The sequence below is a fragment of the Vidua chalybeata genome, chromosome Z (assembly GCF_026979565.1).
Source record: "Vidua chalybeata isolate OUT-0048 chromosome Z, bVidCha1 merged haplotype, whole genome shotgun sequence".
In the NCBI taxonomy this organism is placed as follows: Eukaryota; Metazoa; Chordata; class Aves; order Passeriformes; family Viduidae; genus Vidua; species Vidua chalybeata.
This window is the reverse complement of record NC_071570.1, coordinates 58,670,161-58,687,129: the sequence shown is the minus strand read 5'-3', so window position 1 is coordinate 58,687,129 and position 16,969 is coordinate 58,670,161. Positions and strand designations below refer to the sequence as shown.

Sequence of the window (16,969 nt, the reverse complement as noted above, 5' to 3'; positions counted from 1 at the left end):
GAAAACACATAGAAGTTGACTAGATTAGTAGGCTAATGTAGGAGAAATGTGTCTGAGCTGCCATGGCCAAAGCTTTTATCTAGGCTAATGGATATATAAACAGCAACACCCCCCTTCCTTCTCCCTCCCCTCCCCATGACCCCCACCATACAATGAAAAAATGGGTTCAGTGTAAAATAGTGCTTTTTACCTAGCAAGACTGTCTGAATATGCCAGAAGCTGGCTGGTACGTATTTGTCACTGATTACCACAGCTACTTACAAAGCTGTCACCCTCAGAAGGTTATAATTTAATATCCAGCAGACAGTATTGATTCATCTGTAGTGCTACTTGATTTTATAAATGTTATAGATTAGTCTTGGTGCTTTTCCTTCTGAGTTTTCAGTTGGTTTTAATTTTCTAGATTGAAATTTCACTAAATAATGATAATGAAAACAAGAGCCTGAAGGTCAATGCTAATGCAGCATTAGCAATACTAATACTGTTGCATTCTAGCAGTGTCTGTCTCTTCGGGTTCATAGATAACTTATGCTAGAAGACCTGTCATCATGGGCTGTGAAACACAGGTGGTAATTGGAGCTCTGTGAGAAAGATGCGTTTAGGACATGAAACTTACCTAGGATATAATTTAGCAGTCATTGAGACTGCTATTGTTAATTTTTTAAAACGATAGAAATATAACAGAAAAAAGTAGGTCGGAGGGGACCCCTAGAGGTCACCTGGGCAAACGTCCCTCTTAGAGAAGGACAAATTTAGATCCCATTCGGGACCAACTGCTTCATTATTCTGAGAGGAAGAACAGGGGGAAGGAGCTTGATTGCAAGTGAAGTGTTTTATCTAACGAAACTCTCCTAGAATTGATAGTTTTGGAAATCTGTCATGCTTATTCTATACACCTTAAGTGGTGACCCGGGGCTATTCCAGGGCCATATATACAGGACATAGCAAAGAAGAAGGGAACAGACATGGCCTCCCGGCTTATTTATTTTTGCTACAAATGTTAGATTCCTCCAGAACAGGATAGAAAAACAGTGATGAATAGAAACTATTAGCATAGGAGGGAAAGGAATTAAGTGTTACAATGTATTAAAAACAGAGGAAGGGACTTTGGTAGCAGTTGTCTAAATAAAAATTTGTTTCCTTCACTTCTTCATTCTTTTCAACATATTTTTTCATACTCTCATTTTTGAAGTCTTCATTTGGAGAATACTGTAGCATTTTGGCATTGGGCATTTAAACATGCAGCTGTGCAATACAGAGTGACTGAACTATATTGTAACAGGGGAATAGGCGGTGTTACCAAGAACCAAAAAGTCTCTATCCACCAGAAGGGGGAAAACAGAATTTTAATCCAAACTAACACCAAGTTACCATAGTAATTAGTTAGAAGCCTTTATATGTAAATTACTTATGATAATTTGCAGTGGAGTTTGCCTAAACACTTCACAGATGTTTAACACAACGTGTTCCCTGAAGAGATAAATTAACAGTACTGTCAAAATGTACCAAATTAGGGTGCCAATACTACAACTTTTCATCAGTTGTTAGGTTTTTTAAAGTCCCCTGGCCTTTGATACCTGGTTAGGTATCAATCTGGCTGTGAAAAAGAAACTATGTATTTCTTCTGATAGTTTATTTTTTTTAAATACCATAAAATACAAAACACTGTCTGGAGGAGTTTAGGATTTTTTCTGCATGTGTGGAGTCACTGAAGCAGTTAAGTACAGGAGTAGGAGCTTGGAAAAGATACGAGATACTTTACAGCTGGGATATAGATGCACGCTAAGGTCCAACGTTGTGTTTGTGTATGTGAACACAGGCGTAGGTATTTTGGGAAAGAGGCACTGCCAAGCCCTTTCTAGCATAGCAGTAAGCCTCCCTGCAGGCTGCATGCACAATTTGGTGAGGTGTACTGCACCTCGGTCATTGTAGCTTCCCCCCAGGTGAGGAGGACGACCAGGGCCCCTCACAGCTCGATGCAGATGCGGCGCCTTGGCACACCCACCCTTACACCTCCTCCTCGGCGGCGGGAGCCTCCTCCCTCCTGGGCCACCGAGGCTGCGGGGCCCGTGCCCAGGGAAAGTGAGACGGACAGGTCGCTGCTCCGCAGGGCCTCCCTCGCTCCGAGCTGCCCACGCGCTGGCAGCCGGTCCGGAGAGCGCCAGGCGTGTGACCGGCGAGAGGCCGGGGCCGCGCCGCCCGCACGGCTGCGGTCCGCCGCGCCGGGAGCCCCCGGCAGCAGCCCAGCCGAGCCGCGCCGACCCCCGACCCTGCCGGGCCAGCGGGGCGGCACCGCCCACGCCCGTCGGGCCCGGAGGCGACGGGAGGGAGCGAGCGAGCGAGCGCGCGCGCTGACGCGTGAGGGCGGTGCGGCGGGAGGGGCCGGGCCGGGCGGTGGTGGCCGCGGGGGGAGGAGGAGGAGGAGGAGGAAGATGGTGGCCGCGGGAGGAACGGCCGGCTGCTGGGCTTTCCGCCCTGCACTGCATCGCCGCCCCCGCCGGAGCCGCCCTGCCTGCTGAGGAGGCGGCGCGGACCCGCACCAGGTGCAGAGGGTTCGCGGCCGGGAGCGGGAGGGAGTCCGGCTGGGCCCCCGCCGCGGTGCCGGTGTCGGGGAGGCAGCGGGCCCGCGGGGCGGGTGCCCGACGCTGGATGCCGGCCCAGTCCCGCCCGGCGGCTCCTGTCCGCAGCGGGGTGCAGACGCTGCGGCGGTCTCTGTCCGGGTGCGTGGGCGTGCGCGTATCTCCGAGCCAGCGGGAAGCTCTGCACCTGCCCCGGGCTGCGGAGAGCGGCGCCAACGCGGCCATGACCGCCTCCCTCCCGGCCTCCGGCGAGGCATTGCGTGCTTTCCCTCCGTTTATTTATTCCATTATTTTATTTGGTGGGGGTGGGATGTGTGTAGAATAATGCTGTGTGGAGCCGTGCATACCCCAGTGCACTGGTTTGCTGTTTTTTATATTTTAGGGTTTTTTTTCTCACGCGCACCTTTTCTTTGGTGGAAAGGAAAAATGGGGGGGGGGGGGGTGGAGGGAGCAATGTGGGGATTTCGCATCCGGCGATCTAATGGTCGCCGTCGCATCAGGATGGTATCGGCAGCCCCTTCCGTCGGGAGATGCTGCCGGGGTCTGCGGCCGCGTCTTGGTTTGCAGCAGGGAACCCAAGGGGGGCCTGGATCTCCCCGTCCTCCCCGTGGAGCATGCTCTCCACCCCTGGGCTGGGGGGAAGGTGACATCTGCTACCTTCACGTTCTGTTTTCAGAAAAAGGAAGGCGTCTTGATTTTTTTTTTTATTTTTTTTTTTTTTCAGGAGAAGCTGTTTGATAACAATGATTGCCAGAATCAGAGTCGTGGTCAGTGCAGCCGTATGCATTACATCTGCTTTCTGTAAAGATCAGAGTCAATAGGAGCAGTCTACCAAGACTTGTTTTACTGCTATCATAAATCTCCTCTTTAAGAGAGATGGGACTGTGGGTCTAGGGTGGAAAACTACATATTTTTGCTTTCTCCTGTTGTAAATTTTTTGGGCTGTGGAATTGCAGTTTGGTTTAGAGAGTGCATTGCAGATCTGGCTGTTTTCATAGCTGCTGAGGAACGAAAGGCAGAGATATTTGCCTGACTCTGCATACATTAAGAGTGAGCTAATGTGGGTGTAGGGCAGATCAGTCATGTAGCGTTTTTCTTGTCTTTGACATGCGTCACGTTACACCAGCTGATAAGAGTACACCCAGGTGGCTGCAGTTTTGTGTCTGCTCTGCAGCTGTGGCCCGTGGGGTTCCAAATAACTTGCCAATATTCCAGTCATAGAACTCCAGGTTCTGCTGCATTGCTATTAAATCTGGACCACCTGCACCTCCATTTGCAGCCCATATCAGGAACGAGCACATGTTGTCTATTCTTCCCAAAGGTGATGGTGACATAGAATGTGTTTATTCTCTATGTGCTGCCAAATCAAAAGTGAGGTGTGTATTTACCTTTGTCTCTAATGCTGTGGGAGGAAGGATCAGGATAGACTGTCTAGAAGTGCTGTTCAGGAGGGAAGGAGAGCAGTTACTGTTGAATTTTGTGCATTCGTGCATGTTTGTACAGAAAAAATTAAGTGTCAGGTGAATAATAAGGCACGATCACAAGAAACTCTGAAAAAGCAGAACATTTAGTGTTGTAGAGCACCTTAGATGAGTGTTTTGGATGTTTAATGAGTGAAATGTAAACCTTAGCGAAAGACAGCTTGCCTTCCTTGGAAAATGTGGTCTGAGATTGATATATCAGTGAGCTTTTAGGCCAGACTGATTTCTGCAAAGTAATCGTGGTTCAAGTTTGGCTGGGTACTGTGAATCATGTAATTCATTGCTCTGAGTTTTGGACATTTCTAGTTGTAGCTTAAAATGATACTTCTATTTTACATTAGTGCATTATCTTAGTGCCCTTAAAATAGCAAACTTTCTGGCGACTATGCTGTCTTTTAACAGATGCATGGCCAGCCTATTGAAAGGCTATCAAAAGTATTTACAGATTAGCTCGTCAGTTAAAAAAAAGTAAGAATGCTGGGAAGGGGATTTGATGCATCTAGGTAGATAGAAAAGATAGTTGTGGTGTGTTAAGAGGGAGACATGCCAAAGATTTTAAGTAACCTGTTTGGTTACTTAATATGAAATCCTTTTCACATTTTGCTGAGTTGTTAATTTCCTTCTCAGTCCTTTGTTTATGACAAGTTTACAAGTTCATATCTGTTGGGAAGGGAATGCATTCTGGTATTTATTTTGCGGTTTTTTTTTTTTTTTTTTAATTTAATAGAATTGCCTTCATGTATTTAAAACATGAGAGCTAATGCTTTAGAAGAGCTTTTGTGATACAAGATGTAGTGGCCTCATGGATGCCAAAGGCGAGAATCTTGTAGTCTGCCATGCCCTTATTATTTTGGGGCAGGGAAGTTGGGTGTGGATTTTTGAAGATATAAAACATCTTATAAATCTGAAGATTTTGTTTGCTCTGTGGTAATGTAAGTAATCCATAACACTTTGAATAAAGGGAGTACTAATTTTGAGGCTAAAGTTGATATATCTAAATAGGAACACAAATGAGAAACCTGAACTCTTTGCATATGAGATTTGAATGGATTTTAATTGGACCAGGAGCCGGCTTCTAACTTCTTTGATACCATTTGAACCCACAGTCATATGCAATGCTTATGTTCTTAAACTTAAAAAACCTTCAATATGAGGACTGTGTGCATCTTTGAAATGTAGATAACATTTTTTTTTTTATAAGCAGTGCTTATCAGCACTACAGCCAGCAGAAAAGTCATGAGGGTAAAACAAAATGGAATCTCCTGTTCAGCTGCTTGTTTTGTATTTTTAACAGGCCAGCATAGCTAGTCATTTGCAGTGGTTTTGTTGCTTGGCTTTAGATTGTATCAGTGTGTGGTAATGTTTATGGCAAGCAAAAGCAGGAAATAGTAATCATAAGTCCAGAAAAGGTAGCCGGGAAAATAAACACCATGTTGCTACATGTATGTGAGTTCAGGGTTAGTAACCAAAACAAATGAACATGCTAAAAAACCAAAAAAGGAATTATAATATAAGGTTCAGTCTTCAAATAGAAACGTGAAAATGCAGGAAAAACCAAGCTGAGAGCTAAAACTTTTCACTTGTATGTCATGGCCTAGATACTTCAAATTCAGCATTTTTCCCTTGGCGCATGAATTGTCTGTTATTGATCATAGCTGCTCTGGATTTACATGAGATTATGAATTGAAAGAATCAGACCTTTTTTCTTAAGATCTAAAAAAAGGTTATTAAAAATATAAGAGGTGCTTCAGATAGCTTAATACGTGTTGTCCATAGGCAGTGCAGCTTGACTAATTACATCTTAACTTTGAAGAAGATCTTATTAGCATAGGCTTAAGTGAAGCCTTGAAAAATGCATTTTTAATTTCTAGAAGGTGAAGATTCCTTTTTAATGAGAGTTCTAGCAAACAACCTTCTGCTCATTTATTTCAAATAGATTGTCAGTAATATTGCGTAGGGGTTAAAGGTTTCTGAGAAACAGATTGATTGGTTTTTCTTCATAATAATGATTGATTTGGTAAGTCAGCTACTAAGAGCAATGTGATAGTATTTTTCTGTTTCCACTGCATGCATCAGTGTTCTGCTAAAAATCTGCATGCTTGTTGCTTTATTGAAGGGGCCTAGGGAAACATCTTTATTTGCTGCTTTCACAGATGCATGCACATGATGATAATGTCTATCCTAATGCTGAAGAAATAAATACAAAAACAGTACAATGGGTACATGACAGCTGTGGATGGCAGATGATTTAGCTGAAGATACTCCAGAACCATAAAAACGTGTGTTTTCACACTAAACCGTTTCTGCTAGAAACCATCCATGTTGACATGAGAGGAAGAATGAAATGCAGTTCTGTTTCTACAGAGATGCTGCTAGGCAGGTGGCATCTCACCTGGTCTGTTGTGTCTCCTGTGGTGGTTTCTGTCTAATTAAAAATTTCCATCACAAGAAGTTTCCATCACCCATGAGCCTGTGTAAATAGCTGTCTGTGGATAAGTGGTGGGGTTTTCAACATCATCAAGGAAGCTGAAATAAATGTGTTAGACGTATTTAAAACAATATCTGCTCTCCATGAGGTAAACCACACTGTGAGACTCTATTTTTCCTATCACTTAGCAAAAGGAGGAGATGTCCTTTGATGTTCTCCAATTAAAACCAAAAATTCAGAATGTTTAAGTATTTTTTTTTTAAGCCATATACCTTCCCTTTGTGTTTTCCAGCCTATTCTTGGGCTGTTTGGTCTGTCAGATCTTGTTCATAAGCCAGCAATTAAGAATTACTTGTGTCTTTCTTTCTGATGAGCACTTCCATAAGTGCTGCTTTCCTTAAGAAGACGACCACCTTGTCACCCATCTGAGAAAAATGTAATTGTAGGGAGTGAGAAACTTCATTAAAAGTCTGTGAGTTAGTCACAACTGAGCAACACATCCCTGGAATTCAGGCTGAATCCTCTTAGTGTTGTTTTTTTTTTTTTTTTAACTAATTAAACTCTCCAGAACCTTTTTTGTATATCAGGAATATGCCTGCTGTATTTAATTTTCAAACTCTAAACTCAGAAGTTGAACACAGGTCAGAAAAACATGAGAACAGCAGAGCCATGGAGGCTACAAAATTTGCCCATTTTGGCAAAGATCGTTTGAGTGACTACCCTACACTGACTCACTTTTGCCTTATTTTTTCCATTTTGGGGATGAGAAATGCCTTTCTATATGTATGTGGTTAAGGTGTTTGTTCAATATCTAGTATTTATACGTTTGGTGCCCTATATTGATTTGAGTAGATATTTTTATTTTGTTGCAAGAATTTTCACTTCTGTACATAAGACAGTAGCTTTCTGATCATTCTTCTTGTGGTGGTTATTCTGATTTTGGTTTCTTTTTAATAAACATGCTTTCTCAAAACTTGGGTGGACAAGAATCTATGGTCTGGGTAAAAGGAAAGTTTTTTTAAAACAGAAGAAGGAAGAAAAAAGAACATAATGGAAGATTTTAAACATACATAACGGTGACTTGGTTTTCCTAATATATGCTTTATTTGTGGATTTAAAAAAATTTATTTATTTATTCTGATGTGCAAGTTGCAGTTCATGCCAACAGTCTTAGCGTTATCATGTATTTGTGTAGTGTCTATTCTGATGGGAATTTGATCATGTTTGAAATCTTGGTGCTTTGGAAGTCTCGAGTGTAACTCTTTAGAGTAAATAAAATTAAATTGGGAAAAACATTTTTAAAAGAAGAGCTGAGAAAAAAAGCTCTCACCGAAGTCAGGTGGAGAAGCACAGGGTACAAGTTCTTGCTCCAGTTTTTTCCCAGGCTAACATCAGCAGAGTGCTTTAACTAACACTTCCAATCCAAAAAACAGGCAAAACCAGTAGGTTTTTTATATATTTCTGTCCCAGGTAAATGTTAGGAGGATGGGTACTGCCTCCACTGTTGGAAGAGGAGATTGGTATGTTTTTGTATGGTATGTGTGGGGGGCTGAGGGGTTCTTTCCTTCTTTTTCCTTAACAGCTTTCTCACACCAGCTTTTTTATGATCACAGAGTATTTTTAATTGGAAAGGATCCCTGGATGCCATCTGATCTAAGCTCTGCTCAAATCAAGTCACTGAGACAAGGGCTGCACATGCCATGTTTGTAACTCTTGGCTTAACCAGGGCAGGAAGCTCTGGAGTGCTGTGCCTCTCATGGGTGTCCAATACTAGCTTGTGCAGCAGGTTTTGCTGGAGTCCTGGTGGGGTGGGATATGACTGCTGGACAGAAACCTTCCTCCAGCTTCTACTGCCCTCTTCATCCTCTACTGAACAAGCCGCCCTGCAGAAAGTTGCTTGCTTTGCTGCAGGGCATTTGGGGACAGTGGGAATGTTGGATGAAGGGCAGTGGGAGTGTTGAGGTGAAGGCATGTGAGGGTAATGGTGATGTCCTCCTGTTGGGTGCTAGTTTTTAAGTACTTCTTACCACTGCCCTTCTTACCACTTTCCCTTAGGAAAGTACTGAAATACAGGTGTATTTGCTGTATTAGCCAGTTCAATGACCTGAAATTTATTTTTTTTAGTTGGATTCTTAAGATGGTCAAGATGGAGGAAATTATTGCCCAGAAGTTTAGAAAATTATGTTCTTTGTGTATTTATTTTGCAGTGGTTTCAAAATTAGAGTACTGTTTTTAAGAAATGGAAGATTTATTAAACAGCATTCCTAGTATGTATGTACAATGCAGTCGCATTTAACTTAATGAGAAAATCTCTCCCAGTAAGAAGGCTGTGGTGAGCTGACAGAAATTTGTATTAAATAAGAGTCAGTCAGACAAAACCAGCCTTTAGCTTTGTAATTCCATTCCATTTTTAGTGGACATTTTACGTAACCTTTCCCCAGACTTAGTGTATATTTCTGATAATCACAACTGTTATGCCTTTTGTCTCAGTGATAAATAAAGATGAACTTATGGTTCTGCTCTTGCTTAACAGCGATCATTCCTTGCTGATAAATGATGAATGTAATCTACTTCTGAGACTGCCACAGCATCATTCAGATTTTGGCATCTTAATTTTATTTCGTAACATTAAGAAAATCCAAAAGTCCTCAAAATCTTCTTTGTGTAGGACCATGCTGCAAGGTGCAAGGGAAGAAGACGTTTGAGCTTGATGCCTTCTTGGTGGGGAGATGGGCATTAGCCTGAGGGGACAGCACTGTACTTCATAATATTGACTCTGTATTAGCTTCAGCATCCAGGCTTTAGACTTTTAACTGCAGCTTCATGTTGATTAGTCTAACTGCTTAGCCCTAGTTTAAAGTCAGGTCCAAGTCAGGCAGTTCTAATGCATTGTACTTTCAGTGTGGCACCCTTTGGCCCACACAGATTCTGTTTGCAGTTGAAGTTGAGTGTGGACTTAACACATCCTTACATATCTTTCTATTTCTTTACCTTGGTAAGCTGTGAAGACTGAATGTCTTTATTTCAGCTTAGGTCAAACTGCTTTTGAATGAAAATTTAAAAGCTACATAAAACATTTGTATTTTGAGAGTAACACAGATTTAATGCTTTGATCAACAATACATCAAACATAGTTTGGATTAAAATCGAACTACATTATTTTAAAAACCCTACTATTTCTTGTTAGTTACAGACTTGGCTATTTCTGGATTTGAAGTCAAGATAATCTAGCCTCTTGAGCAAAATTTTTGTCTCAAAGAAGGCCAAATAAGTAAGCTGGAAAGAGAAGAATATATTGCTTGGGATGTGTGTGCATTGTAATTGTTTTCTTAGATATAAAGTATTCTCAGTAATGTATTGGATGACTCTTTGGGTCTATATTGGTTATGCAGGTGACATGGAACATCAGCTGATGTCTTGCTCTGGGTATGACAGTGCCTGTGTCACTGGTGTCCCATTGTTAGCTATCATTGACCAAGGACAACAAAGCATTTCCTAAACGAGACCTGGTTCCCTACCAGACCACCCTCAGGATAAATTGCCTCCTGATAGCAAATAGGAGCAGTTTAAGCTGAATGTCAGCATGGAAATGTAGTTGCGTGAAAAGGAAATACAAAAAAAAAAGCGCACAATTGCAGCTTGTATAAAAGCAAAATTGCTGTATACAGCAACTGTATACAGTTAACATTCATACGGTAGATTTTCAGAAAAGTAGAAAGGTCCCTACTTCGAAACTGATTTTTGTGATTCTCTAGGAATTAAAAGTGGAGTGAACAACCTTTTTGTGCATGGAGCAAAGACAATTTTTATATGTCACATTTTCAATGTGTAAATTCATATTTTATTGAAGATACCTTTTTTTCAGCCACTTTATCCATGAAGATAATGACTAGAGGTTCAAATATTTTTTATTTTTTCCTTCCAGTATGTAACTGTTGAAATCTGGACAGTTCGCAACTCAATTTTGATCTTCAATATTAAAGTCTGTGTTATGATCTTTAGCATCCACAGGCACTGTCGTGCAAGTTTGTATATGTACACCAGGTATGATCTGGATAGCAGAATAGCATGAACAGCAGTAAGGTAAGAGTTCCTTTTTTACATTAAGAAGCAGAACTTCATTTGTATGTGAAAGAAAGGTTTTTAGCTGCTTGCCCAAGAAACTTGTATTTTCAAGCAGCATTTTAGGGCCATTGGCCATTGGCCATTTGAAACACTAAGGGTTATGTATACTTTTGTAGGTATTCTACACCTGAAAACCAGAGGGTGAAATTACCAGAAAGGGATTCACAGGATGGGATAGTCACAGGATCTGACTAACACAGTTTCTTGTGGTAGAAGGAAGAGGATCATATTTTTTTTTCAGTCAGTTAAAGTAATTCCAAAATCAATCTGAAAATTTAGTAATCATATGAACTCTAAAGACTGAAGGATAGTATGCAAACAGCCCTGCTCTTCTTCTGTTTTTATAATATTCTGTGTCTGTGTTATTATGCTTAGTGTATCAAAAATCAGGCACACACACCCCCCCCCAAAGACTAACCTCCTCCAGTCATGTGCATATCCATAATCACTTTATTTACTCTGCCTATTGAAGACTCTCTCTCTCTCCAGTGTATGACAGGAATCCTGTGGCTTCATGGCTTTTTGCAATATCTGGCACAATTACTATGGTGTAGTAGTGTACAAACCTTGGTGGTCTCTTTGTCTGTTTTAACTTTTCAGATGTAGTGAGGTACAGAGCAGTGGGTGCAGTCCAGATAAAACTTACCCCTTAGGGTAGGTTTCATTGGTCTTCACCTGCCATCTGTGGGCATTCATGCTCAGATGGAAAGACACTGTTGCTAGTGCAAAGCTATCGCATCTTTGAAATATGAGGGTTTGTGCTGTGAAGTTACCTATAATTCTTTGCATTTAGTCTAAACAGCCTGTAATACTGGTGGGTTATCAGAAGGAGGGTTGTGGTTGCAGAGAAAAGTTGCTCAATGTGAAGTAGCAGTCTGTTCTGCAGTCTCCTGGAAAACCCATCTGTTTTCCACTGGTGCCCCCCGATGAGGAGGAGGCCTTGCCCTGTTCTTATGTCTGGTCTGCTTGGACATCATTCAGTAGGAAATGTGAGTTCATAGTGGGGAAAATGTGGGAAACAGAGGAGTGGATTTTTTTTTTTACTCTAGGAAGACAAATTGGGATGTTGAATGTGCAAGAAATATCAGTCACCTTTTCTGGCAGTGTCCAGGGAGCTTGAGGCTGGTGACAGAAGCAGATTTTTTAGGAAAAAAAAATCAAACTTGACTGAGACTTTCAGTTTTGTATAGTTCATGGTCACCTGGTCAAACTCCCTGAAACCTTGCAGGCACTGTGGCTTACAAGATTAAGTCCAGATGTTAGCATTATTTTGACTAAAGTTACTGGTACAGTGATTACCCTTTGGCAGGGAAGTGATTATCAACATAGGTATTCCATGTTGGTGCCTGTCCCCGTTCTTAAAAGTTACATCCTGTTTGGAGGAGAGGAGTGGGGAAGGGAAGAGATTTGTGTAACTGAAGCATCCATTTGGTGCATTTTGATGACACAGCATGTTGGTGTGTTGTTAGTTACTGTAACCAAGGCAATGCCAAATATGTAACAGGCACTTAGCATACAATGTAAAAAGCACCTGCTCTTGTGCCTGAATTACGTCTTCAGACTTCACTAATTTCTGAAGTCTGTTTATTCTTGCACACTTGTTTGTTAAATGAATCTTTTGAAGACACTTGAAGAAGCAATGATCACAGCTGTTTTAAAACAACATTCATGAAATAAGAACTTTTTAAACAAAGAGGAAGGAATCTCCCAAAAGATCTCTGACATGCTTTCATTATCCAAAGAGCAAATCTTCTGGCTGCAGTCCTGCCTAAAGAGAAGATGTACAGACCAACATATTAAGCTTCAGGGGTGTAAATCTGAAGCTATTTTCTGCTCAGGAGAGACTAAAGCATTAGAAGTCTAGGCTTTTGTTCTGTTGCTCATCAACTGTGATAGGCTTTCTCCACAGCCAGTGCTTTCTGAATTCTATTGTAGTGGCTCCCAAGTCTGCTCTTGCTGATGGTTATAGCCTAACAAGTGAGCACTGACACTGGGAACTGATGAGATTTTTGACACTTTTGGTTGTGAGGAGGCATTTAAGTGTCAGAAACAAATATGGAGTGAAATGACACCAGTTTTGATACACATTTTATGAGGTGGCAGTGGTATTGTTGGAAGTTTTAACCTGAGGACTCAGGGTGGTAGCAGTGCCTTCCTTTTTTGTTTCCAGTATTATCTTTATGATCACAGATTCTTCAGTCTCAGACCCAGGTACCTCAGAGGAAACTTTCTTCTATGCTAGTTATAATTGTATTTTTCCTGTTCCTAAGTGTAGAATGTAAAAATTGAATTCCTTCTAAGGAATAGCATTGTCACCATTCAGTGCCATTTGCATGGCACTTGTGAGAAGTGGAACATAATCTCATGTACATACAGTATTTTGCATCTGGAGTGTTTTGTTTATGTGAATAGTTTTGCTGTAGGTACTTTGTATTTTACATGCCTTTGAAATGTTTGTGGTCGAGATTTAGTAATTCTTTTTCTCTTCTCTCCTATCTGGTTTGTAAGTAATGTCATAGTGTTTTCTATTTGTTCTTCTTTGTCCTGAGGAGATTAATTCTTCTGGCTCTAAATGTAGACCGTTCATGACTTCACAGTACATGTGGTGTTTTTCCCAAGAAAAAACAATGATGTAATATATGGACGGATTTTTATATGCACTAGATCAAGGTTAGAAAAAAGCCTTTGCAAAGGATGTGGTGAACCTGTGTTGGAGGTTTGGGGAGAGAATTACATTTAACCTAAAAACATATTTTTCAGAAAAAAACACAACCTTTAGCTCTTGAAAATTATTGGACAGTCATAGACAGGATTAGTGGCAGTATGTTAGAGTTTAAAAATTGACAGATGCTTGACCATTCTGAACATGGAAACAGTTTGGCAGTCTGCAGTTTGGAGCCACTGGCCCAGAGCATCTAAATAAATCTTTGTTACATAATACTGAAGACTTGGTAGTGGGTGGTGGCCATTATGCATAGCTTTGATATATCAGACTCAGGGAAAGTCTTTCCCTTTCCTGTGCCCTTGTGAATTTATGGTCAAAGTAAGAAATTTTTCTCAGTTTTACATTTACCTCTTTTTATTAATACTAAATATATTGTTGGGGTGCTATCTCTGTGTACATTAATAAGATGGTGTTTGGTTTTCTTGTGCCTTGCTGATTAAGGTGCTTAGTGAATTACAGGAACAGAAGACCTCATTGTGCCTGACATGGACAGTTTCTCTTGTTCTTGTCTGCATATCAAGTGCATGGCACTTCTGTAGTGATCTGATCAGCCAATGAACTTACGCTGTTGTTGCTGCTGTGATTCTACACTGCTTTAGGTGAGGGTTTGGCTTATTTATTCAATTTGTTAGAAACAAATACATTCCTGGATTCTTTTTCCATTTTACCTGGTAAACCTTGCCCTGTCAAAGAAAAAACTACAGTGATTTTGGGCAGAAATTGGGTAGTTAGTCTACTCTGTGAAAATGGCATTTTGTTTCTAAATTTAAAAAAGCTTTTTTTTTTTTTCTTTTTCCTTCAATTCTTTACATTTGAGGCATGACAAAAGTCCATGTTTTTTAATGTCTCTTGTGAGGAAAAGGTTTCACTCTGCAAATTTTTTTACCTGTTGAAGAGAGAGAACAAGTAGTACAAGAAATTATTTAAGAGTAATTAGAATCTTGATAGCAAGTTTCTAGTGTTGAAGCATGTCTTGCTTTTGAAGCTCTTTGCTTTAAATGCACTTAAAAACTTTTGAACTCTGCCTAAGTTTTGTGCATTTTACAGCTTAGGTTGCTTGTCTTGTACAAGTAACACAAAGATGTTCACAGGACAGCAATGATGCTTAATAATTTGAGAGGAACAAAATGTTATCTCCTTTTTGTTAATAAAAAGGAATAATCTTACCTTGTAACCATAAAAAGCCCTGGTAGAAACAGTATGAATCAAAGCTATGTATGTTGAGAAGGAATTAACTGTGAATGATATGGTGAGATAGAGAAGGAACTAAGCATTGGAAAAAAACATCTCAACGCTGATGTCTACCAGACTGTGGAATAATCTCCCAGGGAGTAAGAGAAGATACATTTTCAGAGAGGTGAATACTCAGTGGTGCAGGGGCTTCAACAATACTTTAGGGAGCAATCCTCAGCTTGAACAATCTCTTTCAGAGGGATTTTCACATAGTTTTGCTTTTTACAATCCAGGATGAATTTATCCTTGAAACTGATTTAAGCAGCTTTTCTTTTCTTGTTTGTCCCTAGATGTAGTTTTCTGATGTTGCTTTTTTGATGAGAAAAACAATTTGATGATGTGGTAAATTATTTTGAATTTTAGCTTTGTCCTTGAAGCAGCATTCCATGACTTTTTCACTTGTCAACTTTTTTAGCATGATATTTCAAGTTGGAGTAATACACAGTAGAGTTTGGGAATGTACCATATCTGTTTGGTCTTACAAAGGAAGATCAGGTGATTGTAGTGTAATTGCATATGGTTATGCTTTGTAGCAACTTTTTATATTCCTCTGCAGCTGATTGTAATGTTTTTAGCAAGCGTCTCCTGTACCAATGGATCTATCTTTGATATAATTTCACACATTACTACCACAATTTGTGCCACTTGCCTTTCCTCCTTCAAAAATACAGGGGAAGTAAAACCTGTAGAAAAATCATCTTTCATGTGTAAGGACCAGATGGATTCACAGTGAGTGGCAAAGGGAGTGCAATCAAATGCTAGGTAAAAAAGAGTTTAGACAAAAATAGTAAAAATTGGGCAAACACCCTCAATTGAAATAATGGCCAACATGGGAAGAGGGTTAGTTAATTTTTTTGAAAGTGGTAAAACAGACATGGATGTTTCAGAGTTTAAAATATTGGAAAAAATAATTGTAACTATTGTGAGTAACTGTGATAGTAGTGATGAATTAGCAGAAGCACTGCTGGGGAATAGGTTTGAAAAATTCTTTATGGGATTTGGGTGTTAATATAGTTTAACAAAAACTCTTTTAGCTCCTGATTGTTAGATTTTCTTTCCAGGGAGAATGTCATTTCTAGCTGAAGTATCTTTGACTGCCACAGCTACCTATCAAAAGAAGGTGCTGTGTTTTGTATGCAAACATTTTAATGAAAAGGTGAAGTAGATATTTTGGTTGCAATATACCTTGAGCTATTTCAGAACATTTTTCTTTTCTTCCCCATAGGAGTTTCAAGCAGTGCCACTGTAAACCTGAAGATTCTTGTTGTTGCTTCTCTCCTAATCTTTTTTCCAATGCTTTTAAAATCTGACATCGTAGAAATGCTTGTTAGTAGTAGAAGAACTACTAACTTTATTTCTGTAGACTATTGCTGTAATCATTCTGACTTGCATTTTACATGTTGCCCATCACCATAATTCCTTCAGCGTACAAAGCAGGTAGTGGTGCCTGTTGCATGACCACAACTTGCAGCAGACCAAAAGGCAATAATCAGGCATCAAGGCTGTCTCCATTGAGTGAGTGTGCTGAAGTTTTGATTGCACATGGTGTGACTGCAGTTGTATGAAACTGGTGTTGTGGGTTCAGTGCTACTCAGAATTGAAGAAATCACTGTATGGCATGTCACTGAATTAGTCAATTCCTTGGATGTATTTTGGTTGCAAGTATTGAACAGTCTAAGAGGTTGTACATTTTATTTCTTCTTCCCTTACCCCGTAGCTTTTCCAAAAAAGAGGGTTTTGAGTCAGAGCTGAAAAACTACCATTTTCAATAAAGCACCTTTTACAACATGTACACAGCAGTTACGGATAAATTTTATATTTTTAAGATCTTTTTCCTGCTTTTGAAATCTGTATAAAATCAATTTATTTGACAACCCTTTCTAGATCTTTAAAATTGGAATAATGGTGAAGTAGCATATTAGTAGAAAGTTGTGTGATCCCCATAGCTGTGTGCCCACGTGGTTGCTGGCTCTGGTGGGGTGTTGCAAAAGACCTGCAGCAGCTCTGATTTCTAATGTGAAGCCTGTTCAGTGAAACAGAGAAGTTACCAGCTGTCCTGGTGACCTGCCTGCCAGCTGTGGTTTGTGACTGCTCTACTTCTGCTGTGCTGTGTGAGGTATTTGAAGGCACACCAGAAAATCTGCCAGGAGCTCTTAACTTCTGGGTTTGGTTCTAAGTTTGATAGTAAGTTGCTGATGTTGTTGCTGCATATGTAACCCAGATCAGAAGTCATTGAGAGAGTGGTGAAATGGTTGGGCAGCTCAAGTGCAGACTTTGTGATTTCAACCAGCATACTAATAACGTTAGCTTTATCTTTTCAATAAATACAGAATATGTAATTAAACAACTTCTGCCTGATGCCTGGAGCTTATTATTAAGGGATTTCACAGTCTTCCAT

At 40.4% G+C, this 16,969-nt stretch overlaps 1 protein-coding gene across 5 annotated transcripts in view; it reads left to right on the top strand.

Annotated features, from left to right (window-relative positions):
• The first annotated feature begins 2,412 nt into the window (after window positions 1–2,412).
• APBA1 (amyloid beta precursor protein binding family A member 1) overlaps window positions 2,413–16,969 on the top strand; it is a 69,304-nt gene continuing 54,747 nt past the window's right edge. For 3 of the 5 annotated variants that reach the window (XM_053931725.1, XM_053931730.1, XM_053931723.1), the window contains exon 1: window positions 2,413–2,543. The gene's annotated coding sequence lies outside the window, so the exon portion shown is untranslated. Of the gene's footprint in view, window positions 2,544–3,303; window positions 3,347–16,969 lie in introns of all 5 variants that reach the window. The other 2 variants (XM_053931726.1, XM_053931724.1) reach the window with 1 other exon arrangement.